The following is a 23,785-nucleotide window of genomic DNA, read 5'->3' as shown; positions in this document are numbered from 1 at the left end:
AAGCCCTAAACTGGTAACAGTGGTTGTCTATATCTAAAATATTTGTCAAATTGGAAAAAATAATTCTTGTATGTTTAAACTACTGGAATCAGGTCTCTGTTACTTGTATTGTAGCTTAAATTCTAAGTAACACAAATGAATTCAAGATTTTTGTTCTTAGCACATCAAAGAATGGCCTTGCTATTTACTGAAAAAGGGAAGGCAGTTGGTAGAAGATTTTGAGGGAAAACCAGGAGCTCAGTTTTGCATGCATTAAGTTTTTGATGCCCATTAGATACCTATGTACAAATTTTTAGTAGATATCTGGGCATAGGAGTCTGGAGATCATGAATGAGTCTTAGAAATCATTATATTAAATGCATAGATACCTGTGAGTGATGTCTAAAGCCAGTACAAAATTCACAATTTCCCAAATGTTATTGATATATTTAAATCAATCAAATCATTGTCTTTATTTTTTTCTTTTTGTGTAATCAGGTAAATATTAGTTCATAATTAATATATAAAAATGAGTAAATAGCCTGTCTTTATTTTCTCTTACCACAGTGGCATCACAATGAAGATTTACTAAATTATAGTTGATTTCAGTTGACATCTTCAAATCTTTGTCATATTCTGGATGCTAATGTATTTAAGTCAGCTTGGAAAAAACTGTATTATATTTAGTATAATAAATAAAATACTAATAAAATCATTAATTCTATTACATTATTACAATTTATTTATTTATTACATTATTACTAATGACAATGTTCATTAGTACCAAAATAGATATATAGTAAACACACACACATGTGTATATATACATATGTGTTTTTGTATTTAAAAATATGTGAGCAATTATCATGAATGAAAATATTAATAGTTATATCAAAACACTAAGAGAAAATATTTCTATATTCATCACTGTTGATTAACATGACTAGCTAATCTATACATGCTTGAGATTTAGGAATATGTCAAAAAAGCAGATAGTAATAAATATGAAAATTATTACCCATTGAAACTGTTCAACCTAAGCAGCAATCTTAGCATTGCTGATCCTGCATTGTTACAGAAGTATGAATGATTATATTTCCAAAATTCTTTTCCTATAGAAACCTTGTTCTGCAAAAGCAGAATATCAAAATTTCTATTCACATTTTAACACCATAGTTGTATTTTTTTTACTCCCACTGTGATTACTTAGAGGAAAATTAGTACCATAAAATTATACATTTATCATCTTATGGCATTCTCCCATTTTTGATCCTGCATTTATGAGCTTGCATTCAGCCAGCAGTTTATTATTATCCACTTATAAGCAGCCAATAAAATAGTAAATTATACATTTGAAAGCCTGGCTTGCTGACATTTTTTAAAGTTCACTGTATTTATTTTCTTTTCTATAGCAGAAATGTGCTACAACCGCTCAAGGTCTGCAATCAGATTCCTATTTAGATGCTGTTGAGAGGCAAGTATGACTAGTTCTCATTAATATTTCATGTCCTATGTGCCACACTTACACTGCCATTTTGTAGTCATTTGTTCTACATCTAAAGATTAATTTATAATCAGATATGTATAATCTGTTACATGCAATAAGCTTGATTATACCTGTGTCTTCACGAAGATAACTGTAAGTGACATATTAATTAATTTGCAAGTGTGTTCTATTTACATTATATATAGTATCACAGACAATATTAGGCATATGATAATTTGCCATTAGGCCCCAAAATTAATAATATGATTTCCCAGTGACTCTGAAACATTTTCAAGATACTAGAAATTTGTGGCAGATGCCTCTTACATCTATGAGAATCTGGAATATTATGCTTTAAAATGCATTTTCTCATAAGTAGCTCATTAACTTTCTCATTGTTCTCAGTTGTAAATCTATAAAAAGTTATTTTGTTCACTTGTCTGTAACAAGAAATCTTTTGCACTCATTAAGGTAATTAAAGCATTACTAGTGCGTGCATGCTCGCTATATTCAAAACATTTTCTACTTGATATGAGTTGTCATGGCATTATCAAGACTGGGGAGGAAAGAAAAAATAAAATACGGTCAGCCTATGGTTTTGCTCTTTGACTTTGAATATGATTAATTGCATCTTTAAATTTGTTCCTGAGTCCTTGTTTAAAATCAAAACTGGAAAGCATTTTGTAGGAGCAATACTCTTTAGTTCAATTTGCTTCTTTTAATTCAATAGAATACTTAAAGTCATACATTTTGGCAAGTTTTAGAAATCTTTTTGTCTTTTTGTTACAGTTAGGTAAGGGTTTTATTTCCTCATGTGTTTGCTTTATTTTGCTTGGGTAAATAAATGTTTTTAAATTTAGTTTATGTCTTTATATAGGTAGTCCAAGATGTTAGCTGGTAACAAAATTATCAAAGCAAAATAGGTGTTTATGTTATGAGTTCCTTGATCTCCTACTCTTAGGTTTTTTGAGATAGATTCACTTCTACCATTTTGATCTTCTAAAATATTTTTTTCTTTTTAATTTTTGTGGTTACATAGTAGGTATATATATTTACGAGGCACAAGAGCAATTTTGATACAGGCATACAAAACATAATAATCACATCAGGGTAAATGGAGTATCCATCACCTCAAGCATTTATCATCTCTTTGTATTATAATTTAATTCTATGCTTCTAATTATTTTTCAATGTATAATAAATTCCTATTGACTATAGTCACCCTGATGTGCTATGACACAGTAGATCTTAATCATTCTATTTTTTGTACCCATTAACCATCCTCATTCTGCACCAGTCTTTCCACTATGCTTCCCAGCCTCTGTGCTACCCATCCTTCTACTCTTTATCTCTATGAGTTTAATGGTTTTAATTTAACATGCAAAGTTTGTCTTTCTCACCTGGTTTATTCACTTAACCTAATGACCTCTAGTTCCATCCATGTTGCTGCAAATGACAGGATGTCATTCTTTATATTTTATCCACAAATGGTATGACAAGCTGTAGTAGACAGGTATTATTTTCTGGTCTAATCTCACATCCCCATTTTATCTTTAGGAGAAACTAAACTATTTTTCTGCAAACTACCCTTTTCCCCACCTTAATCCTATAGGTGTTTTGTTTTGTTTTGCTGCAACTCTGCTTTATTACCTTACTTATTGTATGCCTGTTGCTCCATCCAGGTGTGGGCAATTTATCCTATTGATTAAATCATTTCTTCAATGAGCACTTTTTAAATTATACAGGAAAGTATGAGTGATTCCAATTTATTAAAAAGTTTTAAATTGTGATGACGTTAGCTCTATTAATAGGCTAATAAAAACTTTTATGATTAGGCCTGGTCATAAGAATACTTTTTCAGCAATCATTTCATGAATAGATACACAAAAATGTTTTATTTATGGTTCTGTATTAGTCAGAATTCTCCAGATATACAGAACCAATAGATAGATAGATACATACATGATAGATAGATACGAAAATAGATATATAAATATATGTGAGGGGATTTATTAGGGGAACTGGCTCAAATTATTATGGAAGTTCAGATGTCCCACACTAGATCATCTGTAACCTGAAGAACCAGAGAAGCCACTAGCATGCCTCAGTACAATTTGGAAGGTCCAAGAACTGAGAAAGCCAATGATGAAAGTCTCAATCTGAGTCCAGCGGCAGGAGAGCCCCAGGAGACTGCTAGTGCAAATCCCAGAGTCAAATGACTGAACAACCTAGAATTCTGATGCTCAATGGCCGCAGAAGGGTGTCCTACTTCAAAAGAGAGAAAGATATAATTGGCCCTTCTACCTTTTTTATTTTATAGGAGCCTTTAGCCAGTTGGATTTGACCACATTGAGAATGGCATTTCCCCACTCTGTTGACTGGCTCATATGCCAATTCTCCAAAAACATCCTTACAGACAAATCCAGAAACAATGCTTCATCAGTCATCGAGGCATCCTTCAATCCAGTCTACAATGAAAATTAACTGTCACAGGTGTCAGCTTGGTTTTTCTGTTCTACTTTCAATGACCCTTGATTGCAAGTTACAGAAAACAAAATTAAGCATAAATCAAAGTGTATTGGAAGGATCCCAGGGACCTTATAAAATAATAAAAATATGGAAAGAGAAAAAACAAAGATGGCCAGTGATTTATCACCAGGGTTCTTTATCACCTGTCTCTATTTCTCGCTACGTGTCCAATCTTTTGTTTTGTTTTGTATTTTAAATTGTGTTTACCTTAAATTTTTGTGAATACATAGTAGGCATATATATTTATGGGTTCCATGGGATATTTTGATACACACATGCAACACATAATAAGCACATCAGGGTACATGGAGTATCCATCAACTTAAGCATTTATCATTTGTGCTACAAACAATTCAATTATATTAGGGAGCTAAAAATTAAAATAATTGAACTCATTTTCAGTATGTTTGTCTCTCTCCCCTCAGAATGACTCTCTATCTTGAGAAAAAAAATGTTTAAACCTTGTACCATATCTTGTTTTTTTAGACATCCAGAGAGATGGGCTCTTAACGATACACAAACCCTACTTTTAAAATACTAGAGAAGAATTGAAGGAAAGATTGACCATCTGTCTTAGGAGAGAAAAAGTGATAGGTTTTCCTCACCCATCACAATGGTGTTCATAGCTAACACCTCTATAACAAAAGACAAATTAACAAGAGAAAATCATGGTTTATTTATATAACCAAAATTTTATGTGACATGAGAGCTTTCATAAATAAATGGAAACCAAAAGACCCAGAGAAAATGGTATATTTTTATGCTGAGTATGATGGAAAAAAATAGATAGTTGTGAAAAAACATGATTGGGGAAAAAAGAATATAATCTAGTGATATTATATAAGCTGAGATAAACTTGCACAAGGACTGTTCAGATTATTTCCTACATCTCTGTATAGACATTTCTTCCCCTAGAGTATGGAGCGGGACTCGTATACCATGAGGATCATTAGGGGCGAAGTCAGATCAGAGAGTCTCAACCAAGGTGCCATTTTTCAGTGTAGTACTTTCGAAGCCTTGACACAGTCATGAGTGTGAACTTTCAGAATCACGTGGCAATTCAAGCAGTTGGCAAGTTTTTAATGAGAACTAAAAATAGCTTTGAAGATATAAAAAAGATATAGATAAAAACAATTTATGTAATTTATCAAAAATTATTTCAGAGGAAAACATTATAGTGCTCCTGAGGGAATGTGTTCTCTTCCCAGAGTCCACAAGGGGGCATAGTTTTAAGGGCAAGAACTTTCCAGCACCATGCCCCACTCCCACCTCTCTCCATCCGGGAGATTTAACAGTTTATGTTTAAATTTTGGCAGGCTTGGAAAAGGGTCAAAGTCAATCACCTCAGCAGAAGTTTAAAGGAACTCCTTTCATTGGCCAGAGGTCTTGGAGAAGGCGGGGGTTCCTCCCAGGTTAAAGGTCCCCTTCCACACCCCTTTGGACTCCATGTTTGGATCCCCTTCCACACACTTCTTCTCTCTCATGTGGAAGTTTTCTCTCTTCTCCTGTTTTTTTTTTTCCTCTCTCTAAATAAATAACTTTTCTGCAACACTTTTTGGGTCCGGTAGTTACGAGCTTACCGTGCGCCTGCTGTGGTCCCCTCTCTCATTCTTGATAGGGCAAGAGACCAAGAACCTACAACATTCTCTCGGGGGAGCTGTGCCTCCCCAGCACCCCAAAACACAGTTACAGTTCCGCTTATCTGTAGGGGCTATGTTCCAAAATACCTAGTGGACGCCTGAAACTACTGTTAATACTGAACCCTATATGTAGTATGTTTTTTCCTGTGCACACATATCTATGATCATATTTAATTTATAAATTAAACACAATAAGATTAATAAAAACTGATAAACTAGAACAATCATAATATAACATACTGTAATAAAAGTTATGTAAATGTAGTCTCTCTGTCTTTTTTTTTTTTAAATATATGAACTTTATTTTTAAAAAATCAGTAAGAAAGATGTCTTCCATGTACTTTTCTTACTAATGTGGTCTTAAGGTAGATTTTGTTAAATTACAGTATGTTATAGATAAAAGGGGGCCATATGTCATTTAACTTAAATTCCTTATTTTATGTAAGAAAATCTAAAGCTTAGAGAGCTTAAATATCTTGCCTGGGGATTCATAGTGCTCAGTGACAGAGCTGGGGACTTGAAGTTAGATAATATAAGACAAATTCACTGCTTTTTCACCTACACTGTCATGTCTTTTTTTTTTTTTAATATTTAGTTTAATTTGTTTAATTAATCCTAAATTTATTTATGTTTAACTTTTTTTTTTTTTTTAAAGAGAAAGAGAGAGAGAGAATGGGGAGAAGGAAAAAGGAAGAGAAAGAGAGAGAATGGGGAGGAGGAAAAAGGAAAAGAAAGAGGGAGAGAGAATGGGAGTATTGCTTTCTTGCCCAGGCTAGAATGCAATTTAGTAATGGGTATTGAAAACCTCTTGTATACTGATAATTATACTTAATGATGAAGTCAGGAAGGAATAAGGGAAGAAGATAACAAACAGCCAACCAATATTTCATTTAAACCTATGAAATGCTATGCGATTACTGAGGAGTGATTTACTTCCAATTATATAGTCACTTTTGGAATAGGTGTGAGGTGGTAATGTATGTTTTGTGTATTTGAAGTGGAGAGTTCTATAAATGTTTATTAAGTTTACTTGTTCCAGGTCTGAGTTCAAGTCCTGAATATCCTTGTTAAGTTTCTATCTCGTTGATCTATAGAATCATTAGCTATTCTTGTTACTTTGATCCTTTTACCATTATGTAATGTCCTTCTTTGCCTCTTTTGATCTTTGTTGCTTTAAAGTCTACTTTATCAGAGGTGAGAATTGCATCTCCTGCTTTTTGTTTATTTGTCTATTTTTACTCTCTGGTTGGTAAATCTTCCTCCTTCTCTTTGAGTCTTTGTGTATTGTTGCATGTATGATGGGTCTGGATGCAGCATACCGATGGGTTTTGGCTTTTTATCCAATTGAAATATATACAAGTTTAATACTGGCGTTTGATGCTAGCTGGCTGTTTTGCCCATTAGTTGATGTAAATTTTTCATTGTATTAATGTTCTTTGCTTTTTGATATATTTTTGGAAAGGCTGATATTGGTTGTTCCTTTATATGTATAGTGCTTCTTTCAGAAGCTCTTGTAAAGCAGGCCTGGTGATGGTGAACTCTCTAAGTACTTGTCTGTTCGCAAAAGATTTAATTTTTCCTTTGCTCATAAAGCTTCGTTTGGCTGGATAGGAAATTCTGGGTTGAAAGTTCTTTTCTTTAAGGATGTTAAATAGTGGTCCCCACTCTTTTCTGGCTTGTAGGGTTTCTGCTGAGAGATCTGCTGTGAGTCTGATAGATTTCCCTTTGTGGGTAACCTGACCTTTCTCTCTGGCTGCCCTTAGTATTTTCTCCTTCATTTCAACCCTAATAAATCTGGCAATTATGTGCCTTGGGGTTGGTCTTCTTGAAGAATATCTTTGTGGTGTTCTCTGTATTACCTGGAGTTGAATATTACCTTGCCTTGCTAGGTTGGGAAAGTTTTCCTGAATGATATCCTGAAGTGTATTTTCCAACTTGGATTCATTCTCTTCATCACATTCAGGTACACCTATCAAACATAGATTAGGTCTTTTCACATAGTCCCATATTTACTGGAGACTTTGCTCATTCCTTTTTATCCTTTTTTCTCCAATCTTGTCTTCTCGTTTCATTTCACTGAGCTGGTCCTCGACTTCTGATATCCTTTCTTCTGCTTGATCAATTCGACTGTTTAAGCTTGTGCATGCTTCGCGAAGTTCTCGTGTTGTGCTTTTCAGCTCCATCAATTCACTTATATTCCTCTCTAAATTGTCCATTCTCGTTAGCATTTCGTCAAACCTTTTTTTAAGGTTCTTAGTTTCTTTGCATTGGGTTAGAACAAGTTCTTTTAATTCACAGAAGTTTCTCATCACCCACATTTTGAAACCTGCTTCTGTTGTTGGAACACACTCGTTCTCCATTAAGCCTTGTTCCGTTGCTGATGAGGAATTGCGATCCCCTGTAGAGGGAGAGGCATTCTGATTTTGAGTATTCTCTGCCTTTTTAGGCTGCTTTCTTCCCTTGATTATATATTTATCCATCTGTCGTCTTTGTAATTACCGACTTTCTAACTAGGTCTCTGAGCGGACGTCCAACTTTTTGATTCCCAGCGCCGAAATCTGAGCAATCCACTGCGCCGGCCAAGACAGCGGTGTTAAGGTTGATGGTGCCTTTCTGCCCAGGAATCTCCGGACTCTGCACCAAGAACTGCTGCTTTAAGGCACCAGCAAAACCACCGCGCCGGCCACAAGAGTCGCTCTGGCGACCTGTGGAGCTCCTCCGCTGGGAATCTCCTGGTCCGTGAGCTACAAATATTCGTCTGAATGTGTGGCATCCTCTCGTTCTCTGTGCTTTCACTGGGAGCTACGTGCCCGAGCTGCTAGTGATCAGCCATCTTGGATCTCTCTCTGTCTCTCTGTCTTTCTCTCTCTCAAAATATCTTATTGTATGTAATATCTTCACACTGTAGTTGATGGTGGGTAACTAAAATCCCAGAAAGTGAAAACAAGCATAATGGAGGACTACTGTATCTTAGAGTTAGATTAGTGTTAAATATGTGCCAACATAAAAAAACTGTCTCATTTACACAAATTCAATATATTGTTTTCTCTTAAAGCAAAAGGAGCTAATAATTATAGTGACTATTACTTCTTAATAATGTAGTTTCTTATTTTTCTTTGAGACAGGGTCTTGCTCTGTCAACCATACTAGAGTACAATAGTGCCATCACAGCTCACTACAGCCTTGACTTCCTGGGCTCAAGAACTCCTCTGGCTTCAACCTCCCAACTGGCTGGGGTTAGAGGCACCTACTACCACATCTGGCTATTTTTTGTATTTTTTAAAATTATATTTTAAGTTCTGGGATACATGTGTAGAACGTGCAGGTTTGTTACATAGGTATACATGTGCCATGATGATTTGCTGCACTCATCAACCCATCATCTACATTAGGTATTTCTCCTAATGGTATCCCTCTCCTTGCCCCCTCACACCCTCACAGGCACTGGTGTGTGATGTTTCCCTCCCTGGGTCCATGTGTTCTCATTTTTCAACTCCCACTTGAGAACATGCAATGTTTGGTTTTCTATTCCTATGTTAGTTTGCTGAGAATGATGGTTTCAAGCTTCATTCGTGTCCCTGCAAAAGACATGAACTCATTCTTTGGTATGGCAGCACAGTATTCCATAGTATATATGTGTCACATTTTCTTTATCCAGTCTATCATTGATGGACATTTGGGTTGATTTCAAGTCTTTGCTATTGTAAATTGTACTGGAGTAAACATATGTGTGCATGTGCCTTTATAGTAGAATGATTTATAATCCTTTGGGTATATACCCAATAATAGTATTGCTGGATCAAATGGTATTTCTGGTTCTAGATCCTTGAGGAATCACCACACTGTCTTCCACAATGCTTGAACTAATTTACACTCCCAACAGTGTAGAAGCGTTCCTATTTCTCCACATCCTCTCCAACATCTGTTGTTTCCTGACTTTTTAACTATCACCATTCTAACTGGCATGAGATGGTATCTCATTATGGTTTTGATTTGCATTTTTCTAATGACCAGTGATGATAAGCATTTTTTCATATGTTCGATGGCCACATAATTGTCTTCTTTTGATAAATGTCTGGTCATATCCTTCACACACTTTTTGATGGAGTTGTTTGTTTTTTTTCTGCAAATTTGTTTAACTTCCTTATAGATTCTGGATGTTAGCCCTTTGTCAGATGGATAGATTGCAAAACCATTTTCCCATTCTGTAAGTTGTCTGTTCCCTCTGATGATAGTTTCTTTTGTTGTGCAGAAGCCCTTTAGCTTAATTAGATCCCATTTGTCTATTTTGGCTTTTGTTGCCATTGCTTTTGGTGTTTTAGTCGTTAAGTCTTTGCCTATTCCTATGTCCTGATTGATATTGCCTAGGCTTTCCTCTAGGGTTTTTATGGTTTCAGGTCTTATGTTTAAGTTTTTAATCCATCTGGAGTTAATTTTTGTATATGGTGTAAGGAAGGGGTCCAATTTCAGTTTTCTGCTTATGGCTAGCCAGTTTTTCCAACAGCATTTATTAAATAGGGAATCCTTTCCTCATTGCTTGTTTTTGTCAGGTTTGTCAAAGATCAGATGGTTGTAGATGTGTGATGTCGTTTCTGAGGCCTCTGTTCTGTTCCATTGTTCTATATCTCTGTTTTGGTACCAGTACCATGCTGTTTTGGTTACTGTAGCCTTGTAGTACAGTTTCAAGTCAGGTGGCGTGAAGCCTCCAACTTTGTCCTTTTTGTTTAGAATTGTCTTGGCTATACGGCTTCTTTTTTGGTTCCATATGAAATTTAAAGTAGCTTTTTCTTTTTTTTTTTTTTTTTTTTTTTTTTTTGGAGACAGAGTTTCGCTCTTGTTACCCAGGCTGGAGTGCAATGGCGCGATCTCGGCTCACTGTAACCTCCGCCTCCTGGGTTCAGGCAATTCTCCTGCCTCAGCCTCCCGAGTAGCTGGGATTACAGGCACGCACCACCGTGCCCAGCTAATTTTTTGTATTTTTAGTAGAGACGGGGTTTCACCATGTTGACCAGGATGGTCTCGATCTCTTGACCTCGTGATCCACCCGCCTCGGCCTCCCAAAGTGCTGGGATTACAGGCTTGAGCCACCGCGCCCGGCCTTAAAGTAGCTTTTTCTAATTCTGTGAAGAAAGTCAATGGTAGCTTGATGGGAATAGCATTGAATCTATAAATTATTTTGGACAGTATGACCATTTTCACGATATTGATTCTTCCTAACCATGAGCAGTTAGGATGCAGCACTCCTGCCTAAACCTACAAACTACTCTTATATGTCCTCTCTTATTTCCTTGAGCAGTAGTTTATAGTTCTCCTTGAAGAGGTCCTTTACATCCCTTATAATTGTATTCCTAGGTATTTCATTCTCTTTGTAACAATTGTGAATTAGACTTTACTCATGATTTAAAGGTTAAAAAATAAAAAATAATTGGGATTGATGTATTTTATAATAATATTTCTTTGAATCTGAAGGCAAGTTATAATATATAAAATATTCTTGCCGGGCACGGTGGCTCACACCTGTAATCCCAGCACTTTGGGAGGCCAAGGTGAGTGGATCACGAGGTCAAGAGATCGAGACCATCCTGGTCAACATGGTGAAACTCCGTCTCTACTAAAAATACGAAAAATTAGCTGGGCATGGTGGCACATGAGGCTGAGGCAGGAGAATTGCCTGAACCCAGGAGGCGGAGGTTGTGGTGAGCTGAGATTGCGCCATTGCACTCCAGCCTGGGTAACAAGAGCGAAACTCTGTCTCAAACAAAAAATATATATATTCTTGGGTAAAAAAAATGAGCTAAGTTATTTTTTAAAGTTAGCTGTGGCCCAGTATGGTAGCTCATGCCTATAATCCCAGCATATTGGGAGGTTTAGGCAGGAGTGTTGCTTTAGCCCAGAAATTCCAGATCAGCCTGTGTAACACAGTGAGAACCCATCTCTAAAAAAAATACAAGAAATAGGAGTTCATCATGAGTGAATGATGTATGTCTGAATAGTACTACATTGTGTATGAATACTACACTTAATGCTTTCTTCTGTTGATGGACGCTTAGATTGCTTCAAAATCATAGCTATTATGAATGGTGCTGTAATAAACATGGGAGTGCAGATATTCCTTTGATATAATTATTTCCTTTCTTTGGGGTATATACCAGGCTGTGGGAAGAGAACTTTCCCCTGATGTATACTCTTGGCATCCTCATTGAAAATGAGTTTACTGTAAGTGTGAGGATTTGTTTCTGAGTTCTTTATTCTATTCAATTGATCCATATGTCTGTATCTTTGCCGGTACTACTATGTTGTCTATGTTGTTTGTTTACTGTAACTCAGGTAATGTTATTTAATTTGAACTCAGTTAATGTGATTCTTCCAGGTTTTTTTTTTTTTTTTTTTTTTTTAACTTTCAGAATAGCTTTGGCTATTCTGGGTCTTCTGTGGTTCTATATAATTTTGAGGATTTTTTTTATGCCATTGGTATTTTGATAGGGATTGCACTGAATCTCTAGATGAGTTTTGATCTTATGGACATTTTAACAATATTAATTCCTTGAGTCCATGAACATGGAATATATTTCCATTTTTTGTTTGCTTTTCAATTGATTGTATCAGTATCTTATAATTTTAATTGTAGACATACTTCACTTTGGTTAAGTAAATTCCTAGGTATTTAATTTTATGTGTGGCTATTGTAACTGAGATTAGCTTTTACATTTCTCTTTCACATTTTTCACTGTTGGCATGTAGAAATGAGACTGATTTTTATGTTGATTTCATATCCTGAAGCTTTACTGAATTTGTTTATCAATTCTAATAATTTTCTTGTGGAGTCTTTAGATTTTTCCAAATATAAGATTATAGCATCTGCAGACAAGGATAATTTGACTTCTTCCCTTGCAATTTGGATGACCTTTACTTCATCTTCTCTGACTGCTCTAGCTAGGACTTATATTATTACTATATTGAATGAAAGTGAGCATCCCTGTCCAGGTTTTAGAGAAAAAGCTCTCAAGTTTTTTCCATTTAGTAAGATAGTAGTTGTGAGTGTGTCACTTGGGGCTTTATTTTGAGGTATATTCCTTCTATACCCAATTTTTGAGGGTTTTTTTACATAAAGAGATGTTGAATTTTATCCAATACTTTTTAAGTATCAATTGAAATGATCATAGGGTTTTTGTTCTTCATTCTGTTGATAAGATATATCATATTGATTGATTTGTGTATGTTGAACTATCATTGCATCCCTGGGGTAAATCCCATTGGTTATAATGAGTGATTTTTTTTTTTTTTTTGAGACAAAGTCTCACTCTGTCACCCAAGCTGGAGTGCACTGGCATGATCTCGGCTCCCTGCAACCTCTGCCTCCCGGGTTCAAGTGGTTCCCATGCCTCAGCCTCCCGAGTAGCTAGGATTACAGGTGCTCACCACCACACCTGGCTAATTTTTGTATTTTTAGTAGAGACAGGGTTTCATAGCCACTAATGAGTCTTTGAATTTCTCTGTTAGCAATTGTAATGTCTCTTTTTCATCTCTGATTTTATGTATTTGGGTTTTCTCCATTTTTTCTTAATTAGGCTAGGTAAGGTTTTGCCAATTTTATCTTTTCTAAATATCAACTTTTTCTTTCATTGACCTTTTGTATTTTTTTTTTTTTTTTGAGACCAGAGTCTCACTCTGTCACCCAGGCTGGAGTGCAGTGGCACAATCTTAGTTCACTGTAACCTCCGCCCCCTGGGTTCAAGCAATTCTCCTGCCTCAGCCTCCCAAGTAGCTGGGATTACAGGTGCCTGCCATCATGCTCGGCTACTTTTTGTATTTTTAGTAGGGACAGGGTTTCAACATATTGGCCAGGCTGGTCTTGAACTCCTGACCTCCTGATCCACTCGCCTCGGCCTCCCAAAGTGCTGGGATTACAGGCATGAGACACCGTGCTCGGCTGACCTTTTGTATTGTTTTATGCGTTTAAATTTCATTTATTTCTGCTCTGATTTCTATTACTTCTTACCTTCTACTAATTTGGGGTTCAGTTTGGTCTTGTTTTCTAATTCTTTAAGATGTATCACTATGTTATTTATTTGAAATTTTTTTATGTGTACTCTTGTAGCTATACATTTCCAACTTGGCACTGCTTTTGCTATATCCTATAGTTTTTGAGGTGTGGTATTTCAATTATCATTTGTTTTAAGAAACTTTACAATTTCCTTCTTAATTTCTCCATTTGACCCACTGGTCATTCAGGAGCATATTGTTTAATTTCCATGATTTGTTTTGTTTCAAAATTCCTCTTGTTATTAATTTCTAGTTGTATTCCTTTGTGGTCAGAGAAGATGCATGATAGTATTTTAAAATTTTTGAATGTTTTAAGACTTCTTTTGTGATCTAATGCATAATCTATTTTTGAGAATGATTCATGTGTTAAGGAGGAGAATAATGTGTATTCTGCAAACATTGGATGAAATAGTCTTTATCTATTAGGTCTATTTGGCCTATGTTGCAGATTAAATGTGATATTTCTTTGTTGATTTTCTGTCTGGGAGCAACTGTTCAGTGTTGAAAGTGGGGTGTTGAAGTCTCCAGCATACTCAATAAAATGTTATTTTATTGAGGTATATGTCTCTCTTTAGCTATAATAATGTTTGTATTATATATCTGGGTGCTCTGGTGTTGGATGGATTTATAATTGTCATTTCCTTTTGCTGAACTAACCCCTTTATGATTATATAATGACTTTATTGTCTCTTCTTATAGTTTTTGTCTTGAAATCTGTTTTGTCTAATATAACTACTCCTGTTCATTTTTGGTCCACGGGCATAGAATATCCTTTTCCATCTCTGTTTTCAGTGTATGTGTACTACAAGTGAAGTGTTTTTCTTGTAGGCAACAATCATTATGTCTTGTTTTTACATCCATTCATCTATTTAACCTGATACAGACTACTTTCCCAGATAGAAAACAAAATAATTCAAAGTGGTATAGAATTTTAGGAAATTTAAAGTTCACTTTAGCTATTTCAACATGCTACTCAGAAATAACTATTTGGAAGTCTGTTTATTAAATGCATCCGATTTAATAGGCTATAACTTTTAAAAATTATGAAAAACAAAGTCATGCTAGCAGGATAATCAGGAATAGCTTATGTTTGCTATGGACTCTCAGACTGACCTTGCGGAAAATGTTTAATGCTTATGTAATATAGCTATTATAATTCTCTTAGTGTCATAACGGTAATATTTGCATGAAATAATATGTTCTTAAATTCACATTCAAGGATAATGTATAATTATTTATTAAACTTACCAATTTGACATTGAAAGCAAATGAATAAAAATATAATTTTTATAATTTATGTAATTTTATATTTTTATTCATTTGCTTTCAATGTCAAATTGGTAAATTTATATTTTTATATTTTATATTTTTACCTAATAATTGTAAAAATAAGGAACACAATTTAATAAAATCTGTTAGTAATTTAGCAGAAGAAATATTGATAAAACTTGTTATTCATTTGATTGTAGCATTTTATTGATACATTACATAATATCCTGAAATCTTGGAACCTGAAGTTGACAACTGTTTTTCTTAGAGCTATGCGGAGACACTATTGAAGTAGTGTAACATAGCATAAAGCAAATGTGGATGCCCTGTTAAAAGACGATGAAAGTCATACAGAAGAGCTCCTTTTATACCAAATAATTTTGCATAAATACTCTTAAAGCAATAGCAATGATACAAAACTTCATTGATTTATTAGAATGACAAGCAGCCATTATGCTTCCTGGTGTTTTTGCCATCTCCTGTTGAATTTTATTTTCTGTTTCTGTTTTGTAAGGTGTGTTTTCTGTCATTCTAATTACTTTTAACAAAATCACATCTGTGCTCACTTTTTATTAAATAAACATTTAGTTCTGGTCTCTGCCTCAAAGAACTGAAATTGAGTTGGAGTATTTGTTTTAATTTTAATGTTCAAGTTTTTGCCTTGTAAGACAGTGATGAGTTCTGGGTTTGTGTAGTAGACAGAATAATACTCTCAAAAGATGCCCACATTCTAATCCTCAAAACCTGTGAATATGTCACCTAACATGGCAAAAGGGACTTTTGTAACTATATGTTATTTTTTATGTCTTTACATGTAATCAGCTGAAATATTGTTTAGATTTCCACTGTGTGTCTTTACCAATTATCAGTTTAACAATTTTTCTATTATGGACATTTAGATTGACATCAACATTTGCTATTAGTCATTTATTTCTTCCTTTTGGAAAGTTGAATTTCTGGAGCAAGAGATATAAATTAAGACTGTTGTTACATGTTGCCTACATACATGACCTTCAAAAGCATGATTCCCAGTGGCATCTCAACAGCAGTCATAAACAATGGTAATTCAATTTATATTTATATTCAATTGGATATATTCATTGGAATATAGTAAATATATATTTATATGCTGAATATATATATATGTGTGTGTATATATATATATTTTTTAAGTATATCTCGTTCATTTACCTAACTCTAGATCAGAGTTTTTTAACTATGGTGATTTTACCCACCCCGATTCTTCAGAAGACATATTATTTATGGAGGCATATTCAATGGTCAAAACTGTGTGGGTTGTGTTTCTGGTATCCAGTAGGCAGATGCCACGGATGTTGTGAAAGGTCCTATAATGCATAGGGCAGCCCCCAACCACAAATAATTTTCTAACTCAAAATGTCAGTAATGTCCAGATTTAGAAACCCTATTCTTCCTATTGATTAAAACTGTTTTACCGTCTTTAAAAATTAGAAGCCATATGACAGAATTATTTTCACATTTCCTTTCGCAGAAGAATGTTACACATATTTTGCTCACTCTTTCTGAGTGATTTCTCCACAGACACTACTTGCATCTGTTCCCATTTATTTTTTTAGCATCAAACCAAATATAGAAATTTGAAAAACTAGTTACTTTTTCTGAATTAAATAAAATAAAAACATGATTTAAGCTGTGCCTTCAGATTTAAAATAACAGAATGCCTTTCCATATCGACCACAGTATATATGTACATAATACTTTTAAATATCTTTAAAGTTTTCAGAGGTCATGTTTTTGCTGGAAAGCTTTATCTTTACATATGACTGTGTATTTGTGTGTGGTGTATGTATATGTATGTGTGAGTGTGTTGATGTGTGTGACACATATCATATGTAATCTTTAACCACTTAAAAGGATCATAAAACCTACAACCATGTAACAATCATACTATTTTTAAAAATAGATTATTAATAGTCTTGAAACATTTCATTTGCTTTCATGAATCTCATTTCCCTCAACATCCCTGGAAAGAGCAACTTTCCTGGAATCAGCATATATAATACTCTAGATTTTGTTATCAGTTTACTTAAGAATATCTGTAAGATATTCATCCATATTATTTATATATATGTAGCTTATTTTCACTGCTATGCAGTTCTCCACCATATGAAAATTACACAATTATATCTATGCATCCCCTGGCTAGTGGTTATTTTGGTTGTTTCTACCATTTTCCTGTTACAAATAAGATGCTACTGGTATTATGTGCACATTGTCTACTGAATGTGGGAGTATCTCTTCAGCATCAATCTTCAAACTTCTTCTTTAATATAACTGAGAAAAACTATGTCCCCTTAACATATGTTTGGGTTTGTGTCTAAATATTTTTATGTAAAAGAATTACAAAAAGATTTAATTTCTAGCATACTATAAATGTGTCTTAAAACGTGTTTTCCTCAAACCTTTAAAGCTATAACTTTAGCCCATACAATTTGGGAAAATGTCTACTATATGCTCTAATTGGCAAAACAGTTCTCACACTAAGAATTGCCAAAAAAAAATACTTGCATTGCCAATAAGAGTAATTTCACTTTTGAACTCCAATAAAGCTTAAGATGTCCATTAAACATCTCATTTCTAAAGATTCTTAGATAGATACAGTATGCAGATAAATAGATGATTAATAGAGTAATTGATTGAAAGAGATAGAAAATTTTGACAGTAGTTTTGTACTTAGGTGAAATAAAGGCAGTATTTTTTACATATCTTTTTAGTTTGCTTTCACAATAAAACTCTTGCTCAGAAACTTTGTATGCTCAAACTGTTTCCTTGTAGGGTGCTCTACAGATTGGTACTCTCTAATGTACTATTATAATGTTCCAGATAGGAGAAATGGCTGCCTTTATTTTGTTCAATTGGAGATTGTTAACTATGACTAAGGACTCGCAAAAGTAGAAACAAGGACTTCTCAGTGAGGTTAATATGTGGAGGAAATGTGTTTAGAAACTGAAGATCTGTCTGAGTTTACCCCTAAGGTATATTATAGCATACAACAGTTTGAAGATTAATTTTTTAATGTATATATTTGGATATGGACTTGTTGAAGCATCAGCTGTTTGAAACTTCTACATTCCCAAGATATTTCTAACTTGATTTTCAGAACCGTTGTAACAGTTTACATATCCATAGCTCCCTTGGCTTCACATGATTGGGTAATACTTTCAATCAGATTGTAAATGTATTACACAGTGGTTTTAATTTCCTAATTAGTAATGAGACTGTAAATGAACTCAGGTTCATTTGTTTGCCAATTGAAAGCCAAAACTTGAGAGGCAAGCATTGGTGGAAGAAAAAGCAGGTTTATTCAGGAGCTGATAATCCGAGGAGATAGTGGACTTGGATAGCAAAGACCATCTCCAGTTTCTCAGCCTGGACAAAGGAGTTTTAAAGGGGAAAGAGCTTGGGAAACTATGTGCAGATATAGACCAATGGAACAGAACAGAGGCCTCAGAAGTAACGCCACACATCTGCAACCATCTGATCTTTGATAAACCTGACAAAACCAAGCAATGGGTAAAGGATTCCTTGTTTAATAAATGGTGTTGGGATAACTGGCTAGCCATGTGCAGAAAACAGAAACTGGATCCCTTCCTGACACCTTACACTAAAATTAACTCCAGTTGGATTAAAGACTTAAACATAAGAGCTAACACCATAAAAACCCTAGAAGAAAACCTAGGGAAAACCACTCAGAACATAGGTATAGGCAAAGACTTCATGGCTAAAATACCAAAAGCATTGGCAACAAAAGCCAAAAGAGACAAATGGGATCTAATTAAACTCCAGAGCTTCTGTACAGCAAAAGAAACAATCATCAGAGTGAATAGGCAACCAACAGAATGGGAAAAAATTTTTTCAATCTACCTATCTGACAAAGAGCTAATATCGAGAATCTACAAAGAACTAAAGCAGATTTACAAGAAAAAAAACAAAACAATCCCATCCAAAGGTGGGTGAAGGATATGAACAGACACTTTTTTTTTTTTTTTTTTTTTATTGCATTTTAGGTTTTGGGGTACATGTGAAAAACATGCAAAGTTGTTGCATAGGTGCATTCATGGCAGTGTGATTTGCTGCCTCCCTCCCCCTCACCCATATCTGGCATTTCTCCCCATGTTATCCCTCCCCAACTCCCCCCCCGCTGTCCCCCCCACTCCCCCGCAACAGACCCCCATATATAGTGCTCCCCTCCCTGTGTCCATGTGTTCTCCTTGTGAACAGACACTTTTGAAGACAAGACATATGTGATGCCAACAAACATATGGAAAAATGCTCATCATCACTGATCATTATAGAAATGCAAATCAAAACCACATGAGATACCATCTCATGCCAGTTAGAACGGCAATCATTAAAAAATCTGTAGACAACAGATGCTGGAGAGGATGTGGAGAAATAGGAACACTTTTACACTGTTGGTGGGAGTGTAAAGTAGTTCAACCATTGTGGAAGACAGTGTGGTGATTCCTCAAGGACTTAGAAATAGAAATTCCATTTGACCCAGCAATCCCATTACTGAGTATATATCCAAAGGATTATAAATCATTCTACTATAAGGACACATGTACACATATGTTCATTGCAGTACTGTTTACAATAGCAAAGACCTGGAACCAACCCAAATGCCCATCAATGATAGACTAGACATGGAAAATGTGGCACATATACACCATGGAATACTATGCAGCCATAAAAAATGATGAGTTTGTGTCCTTTGTAGGGACATGGATGAATCTGGAAACCATCATTCTCAGCAAACTGACACAAGAACAGAAAATCGAACACCGCATGTTCTCACTCATAAGTGTGTGTTGAACAATGAGAACACGTGGACACAGGGAGGGGGGCATCACACACTGGTGTCTGTTGTGGGAGACTAGGGGAGGGACAGTGTGGATAGGGAGGTTGGGGAGGGATAACATCGGGAGGAATGCCAGATATAGGTGATGGGGGGATGGAGACAGCAAGCCACCTTGCCATGTATGTACCTATGCAACAATCCTGCATGATCTGCACATACCCCAGAACCTAAAGTACAATAAAATATATATATATATATATATATATAAAGTAATAACATTACAGTTAGAGATTATTATGTATATGAAATTAATATTGTAAAACCACTGGGACTTGCTCTATTTCCTATTATATTGTTGATTTTCATGAATGGTTCCTGTTTCTTGAAACTGTATATTCTTTAGTTGTTTGGTATAGTGTTCTATGTATAGTCATTTTATCATTCTTACTATATGTTACTTAAATATTCTTCATAATTTTTACCTGTTTCACCCATCGATTACTGAAACATACGTTTTTAAATCCTCACTGATGTGGCAATTTTCAGCATATTTTACACATATACAGATGCTCCTTGACTTATGATGGATTTATGTCCTGATAAACTCATAACTCAAAAATATTGGAAATCACAATGTATTTAATACCCCAATAAATACATTGTAAGTAAAAAAAAAAACAAGTTGGACTATCATAAGTTCAGGTGTTGTTTGACTTATAGTGAGGTCACACCCCAATAAACCCATCATAAAGTCAAAAAATCCTAAGTTGAACCATAGTTAAGTAGGGGAACATGTGTATACTGGTAACCTTATCTATATAAATATAGACATAGCCATGTATGCACATGCATGAATGTGTATCATACAGATTTATGTCAGATTAGAACTAACGTATTAATATTTTTCTGATAAATTGAACCCCATCATCTCTTGTTCATTGTCCCTTGAAGTTTATTTTATCTGATTTTAATATAACCAGAGTAGCTCTTTTTTGATTATTATTTGCCTGCCGTATTATTTTGTATTGTTTTATTATAACAATTCCTGTTTCCTTGTGATTTTGGTAAAACCTCTGAACACTGCATATAGATTTAAAATAATTCTGGAAATCTACTGGCATCATTTTTGTAGATATATGTTGACTTATTTCTAATTCCAATTTTTAGTATTTTTCTCTTTTTTAAATTTCAGCTTTCATTGAAAAGTATAACAGATGTATAGGAAATTGCATAAAATTTATATATATTCTTTTAGGAATAACTTTAAAAAATAAATCTGTGGATCCAAAATCTAGAACAATATATAATTTTTTATGTGAAACCCAGTGAAACACAGTTATTTTATCAGCTGGGTATTTTTTATGGCCCAGGAATGCATGAAATTACAAAACAATTTATTTGCCACTCCACCAAATATAAAATAATGGGGCTGGAACAAAATCATGACAATAAAAATAATCCCATTTATAATAAAGGAGGATGAGAGACTCATAGCAATTATGCAATGCTGCTGGATAGGCAATTTGAAGGCCCTTTTCCTTGGCAGTGGGGTAATTTCTTTGTTTAGACTGATTCTTCTTTTAAGAAAAACTACCTTTTATGGTACTCACCAAGATTCCAGCTCTATAGTCAGCATAATTCTTTCTCTTTTATTATCCTTTGTGGCCTCATCATAGGAAAAATGTGCATATATTAAGATTTTAAATAAACTAATAATTCTAGATGTGGAAAGGTTATCATTATAGTTATAATTATAATACTATAATAATACAAAGATCTGAATGAATAGCTTCTCCCAGATAATATTGTATTGAAAATATATGTATAACTATTTTAAAAATGAACATAATTAAGCTGCTCTAATGGAAGAAAAATCAAACCTGCTTTTGGACCATGTACATTAATTGATCTTTGATAATAAAGTGCAGATTTTCACACACAGCACACCACAACACATTTGTCACTTTATCATTCCATCCAATCTGTGATATTAAGATTGTGTATGATCTCTTAAGATTCATTTAGCTCATTGTATATTCCCTCGAAAGAAAGTGGGGATATTAGACTCTCTCATTTGTTTCTCTCAATTTTTGCACAGAATGCCCTTTATTGTGGTAAATACGTTGTTTTGTCCTCCTATCATTACGTGTGAGATGCAAAAATTCCTTTTATCCTAATTTCGGTCATTTACAATTTTTAAATTTATTAGTTAAAAGTATAATAGTTCTATTTTTTTGTAGCATTTGAAGATAAGAGATAAATAACTCACCCAGAATTATCTGGATGATTCAGTTAAAATTAAGTTTATTATGTGATAGGCTGTTGAGTTTTCCTGCACTGTAATATGAATTGTGTAGATGAAAACATTTACTTAAATGCAGCTCTAGTCTCACTTATATTTTCTATTCTATTTTACATTTTAAAAAACTAAATGTAATTTCCATAAGAGCTCTATGGAAACACAGCTGCCAGACAGCATGGCATAATGTGGACAAGTGACACTGGGAGGGAACAGTCAGAAATTAGGTCAGTTTTCTGGTTCAAAAGCTTCGCTGGGGTTGGTGGAAATGGGAAACAGAAAAAAGCAGGTGTTACAATCTTAATTTCAGATAAAACAGACTCTAAACCCACAAAGATCAAAAAAGACAAAGGAAGGTTTTGTATAGCGCTGAAGGGTTCAACAAGAAGACATAACTATCCTAAATATATATGCACCCAACTCAGTGGCACCCAGATTCATAAAGCACGTACTTAGAGACCTACAGACTTAGATTATGACATAATAGTGAAAGACTTCAACATTCTACTGATGGTATTAGACAGATCATCGAAGCAAAAAATTAACAAATATATTCAAGATCTAAACTCAACATTAGATGAAATAGATCTGAGAGACCTTTACAGAACTCTCCAGCCAAAAACAACAGAATATACATTCTTCTAATTGCCACATGGCATGTACTCAAAAATTGGCCACATAATTGGACATAAAACAATATTCAGCAAATACAAAATAACTGAAATTATACCAAACACACTCTTGGACCACAGTGCAATAAAAATAGATGTCAAGACTGAAAAAAAATCACTAAAACCTATGCAATTACATGGAAATTAAACAACATGCTCTTGAATGACATTCAGATAACTAATGAAATTACGGCAGAAACTAAGAAGGTCTCTAAAACTAACATAAAGGTACAACATACCAGAATCCCTGGGACCCAGTTAAGCAGTGTTAAGAAGAAAGTCTGTGACACTAAATGCCCACATCAAAAAAGTATAAAGGTATCAAATTTGCAACCAAACATTACCATTTGAGGGACTAGAGAAATGAGAGCAAACCAACCCCAAAGCTAACAGAAGACCAGAAATACTCAAAATCAAAGCTAAACTGAAAAAAATTGAGACACGAAAACCATACCAACAAATCAACAAATTTAAGAGTCGGTTCTTTGAAAGAATTAATAAAATAGACTGCTAGCTAGACTAATAAAGAAATAGAGAAATATTAACATGATTGCAATCATGATAACAAAGGAGATATTATGACTGACCTCACAGAAATACAACAACAACCAAAAAACCTTCAGACACTACTGTGAATACCTCTATGCACACAAGCAAGAAAACTTAGAAGAAATGATAAATTCCTGGAACCCTACAGCTTCTCAAGATTAACTAGGAAATAATTGAATCCCTGAGCAAACCAATAATGATTTCCAAAATTGAATCAGTAGTAAAAAGCCTATCAACAAGAAAAAGATCAGGACAAGATGGATTCACAGCCTAATTCTACAAGATATATATACAGTCTCCTGACCATTTGTGTACATGTCACTTGCAAACACATTTTTCAAGATATTCACCTAAGAGTAAAATTCCTTGGTCACAGTATGTAAGTTTAAGCTTTGCAAGATAAATCCAATTTGTTTGCTAAGTTGTTTGTGCAAGTTACATTTTTATAAAGAGTGTATGCCACATGTTCTCTCTCATAAG

General features: G+C 34.5%; 1 protein-coding gene across 4 annotated transcripts in view; it reads left to right on the top strand.

The window, feature by feature from the left end:
* The window catches only part of ERVS71-1 (endogenous retrovirus group S71 member 1, envelope), a 126,862-nt gene that overhangs the window by 25,353 nt on the left and 77,724 nt on the right, over nt 1–23,785 (top strand). The window contains exons 2-3 of one of the 4 annotated variants that reach the window (XR_010337396.1): nt 1,395–1,453; nt 3,786–4,512. The exons of 2 other annotated variants lie outside the window; for them this stretch is intronic. The gene's annotated coding sequence lies outside the window, so the exon portion shown is untranslated. Of the gene's footprint in view, nt 1–1,391; nt 1,454–3,785; nt 4,513–23,785 lie in introns of those variants that run through there. One more of the 4 variants, XR_001109297.2, reaches the window with a different exon arrangement.

The sequence above is a fragment of the Aotus nancymaae genome, unplaced genomic scaffold, assembly GCF_030222135.1.
Source record: "Aotus nancymaae isolate 86718 unplaced genomic scaffold, 86718_ANA_hifiasm-v0.15.2.pri h1tg000004l, whole genome shotgun sequence".
Taxonomy (NCBI): Eukaryota; Metazoa; Chordata; class Mammalia; order Primates; family Aotidae; genus Aotus; species Aotus nancymaae.
Note: the sequence above shows the minus strand (reverse complement) of the source record. Positions and strands in the feature narration are given on the sequence as shown.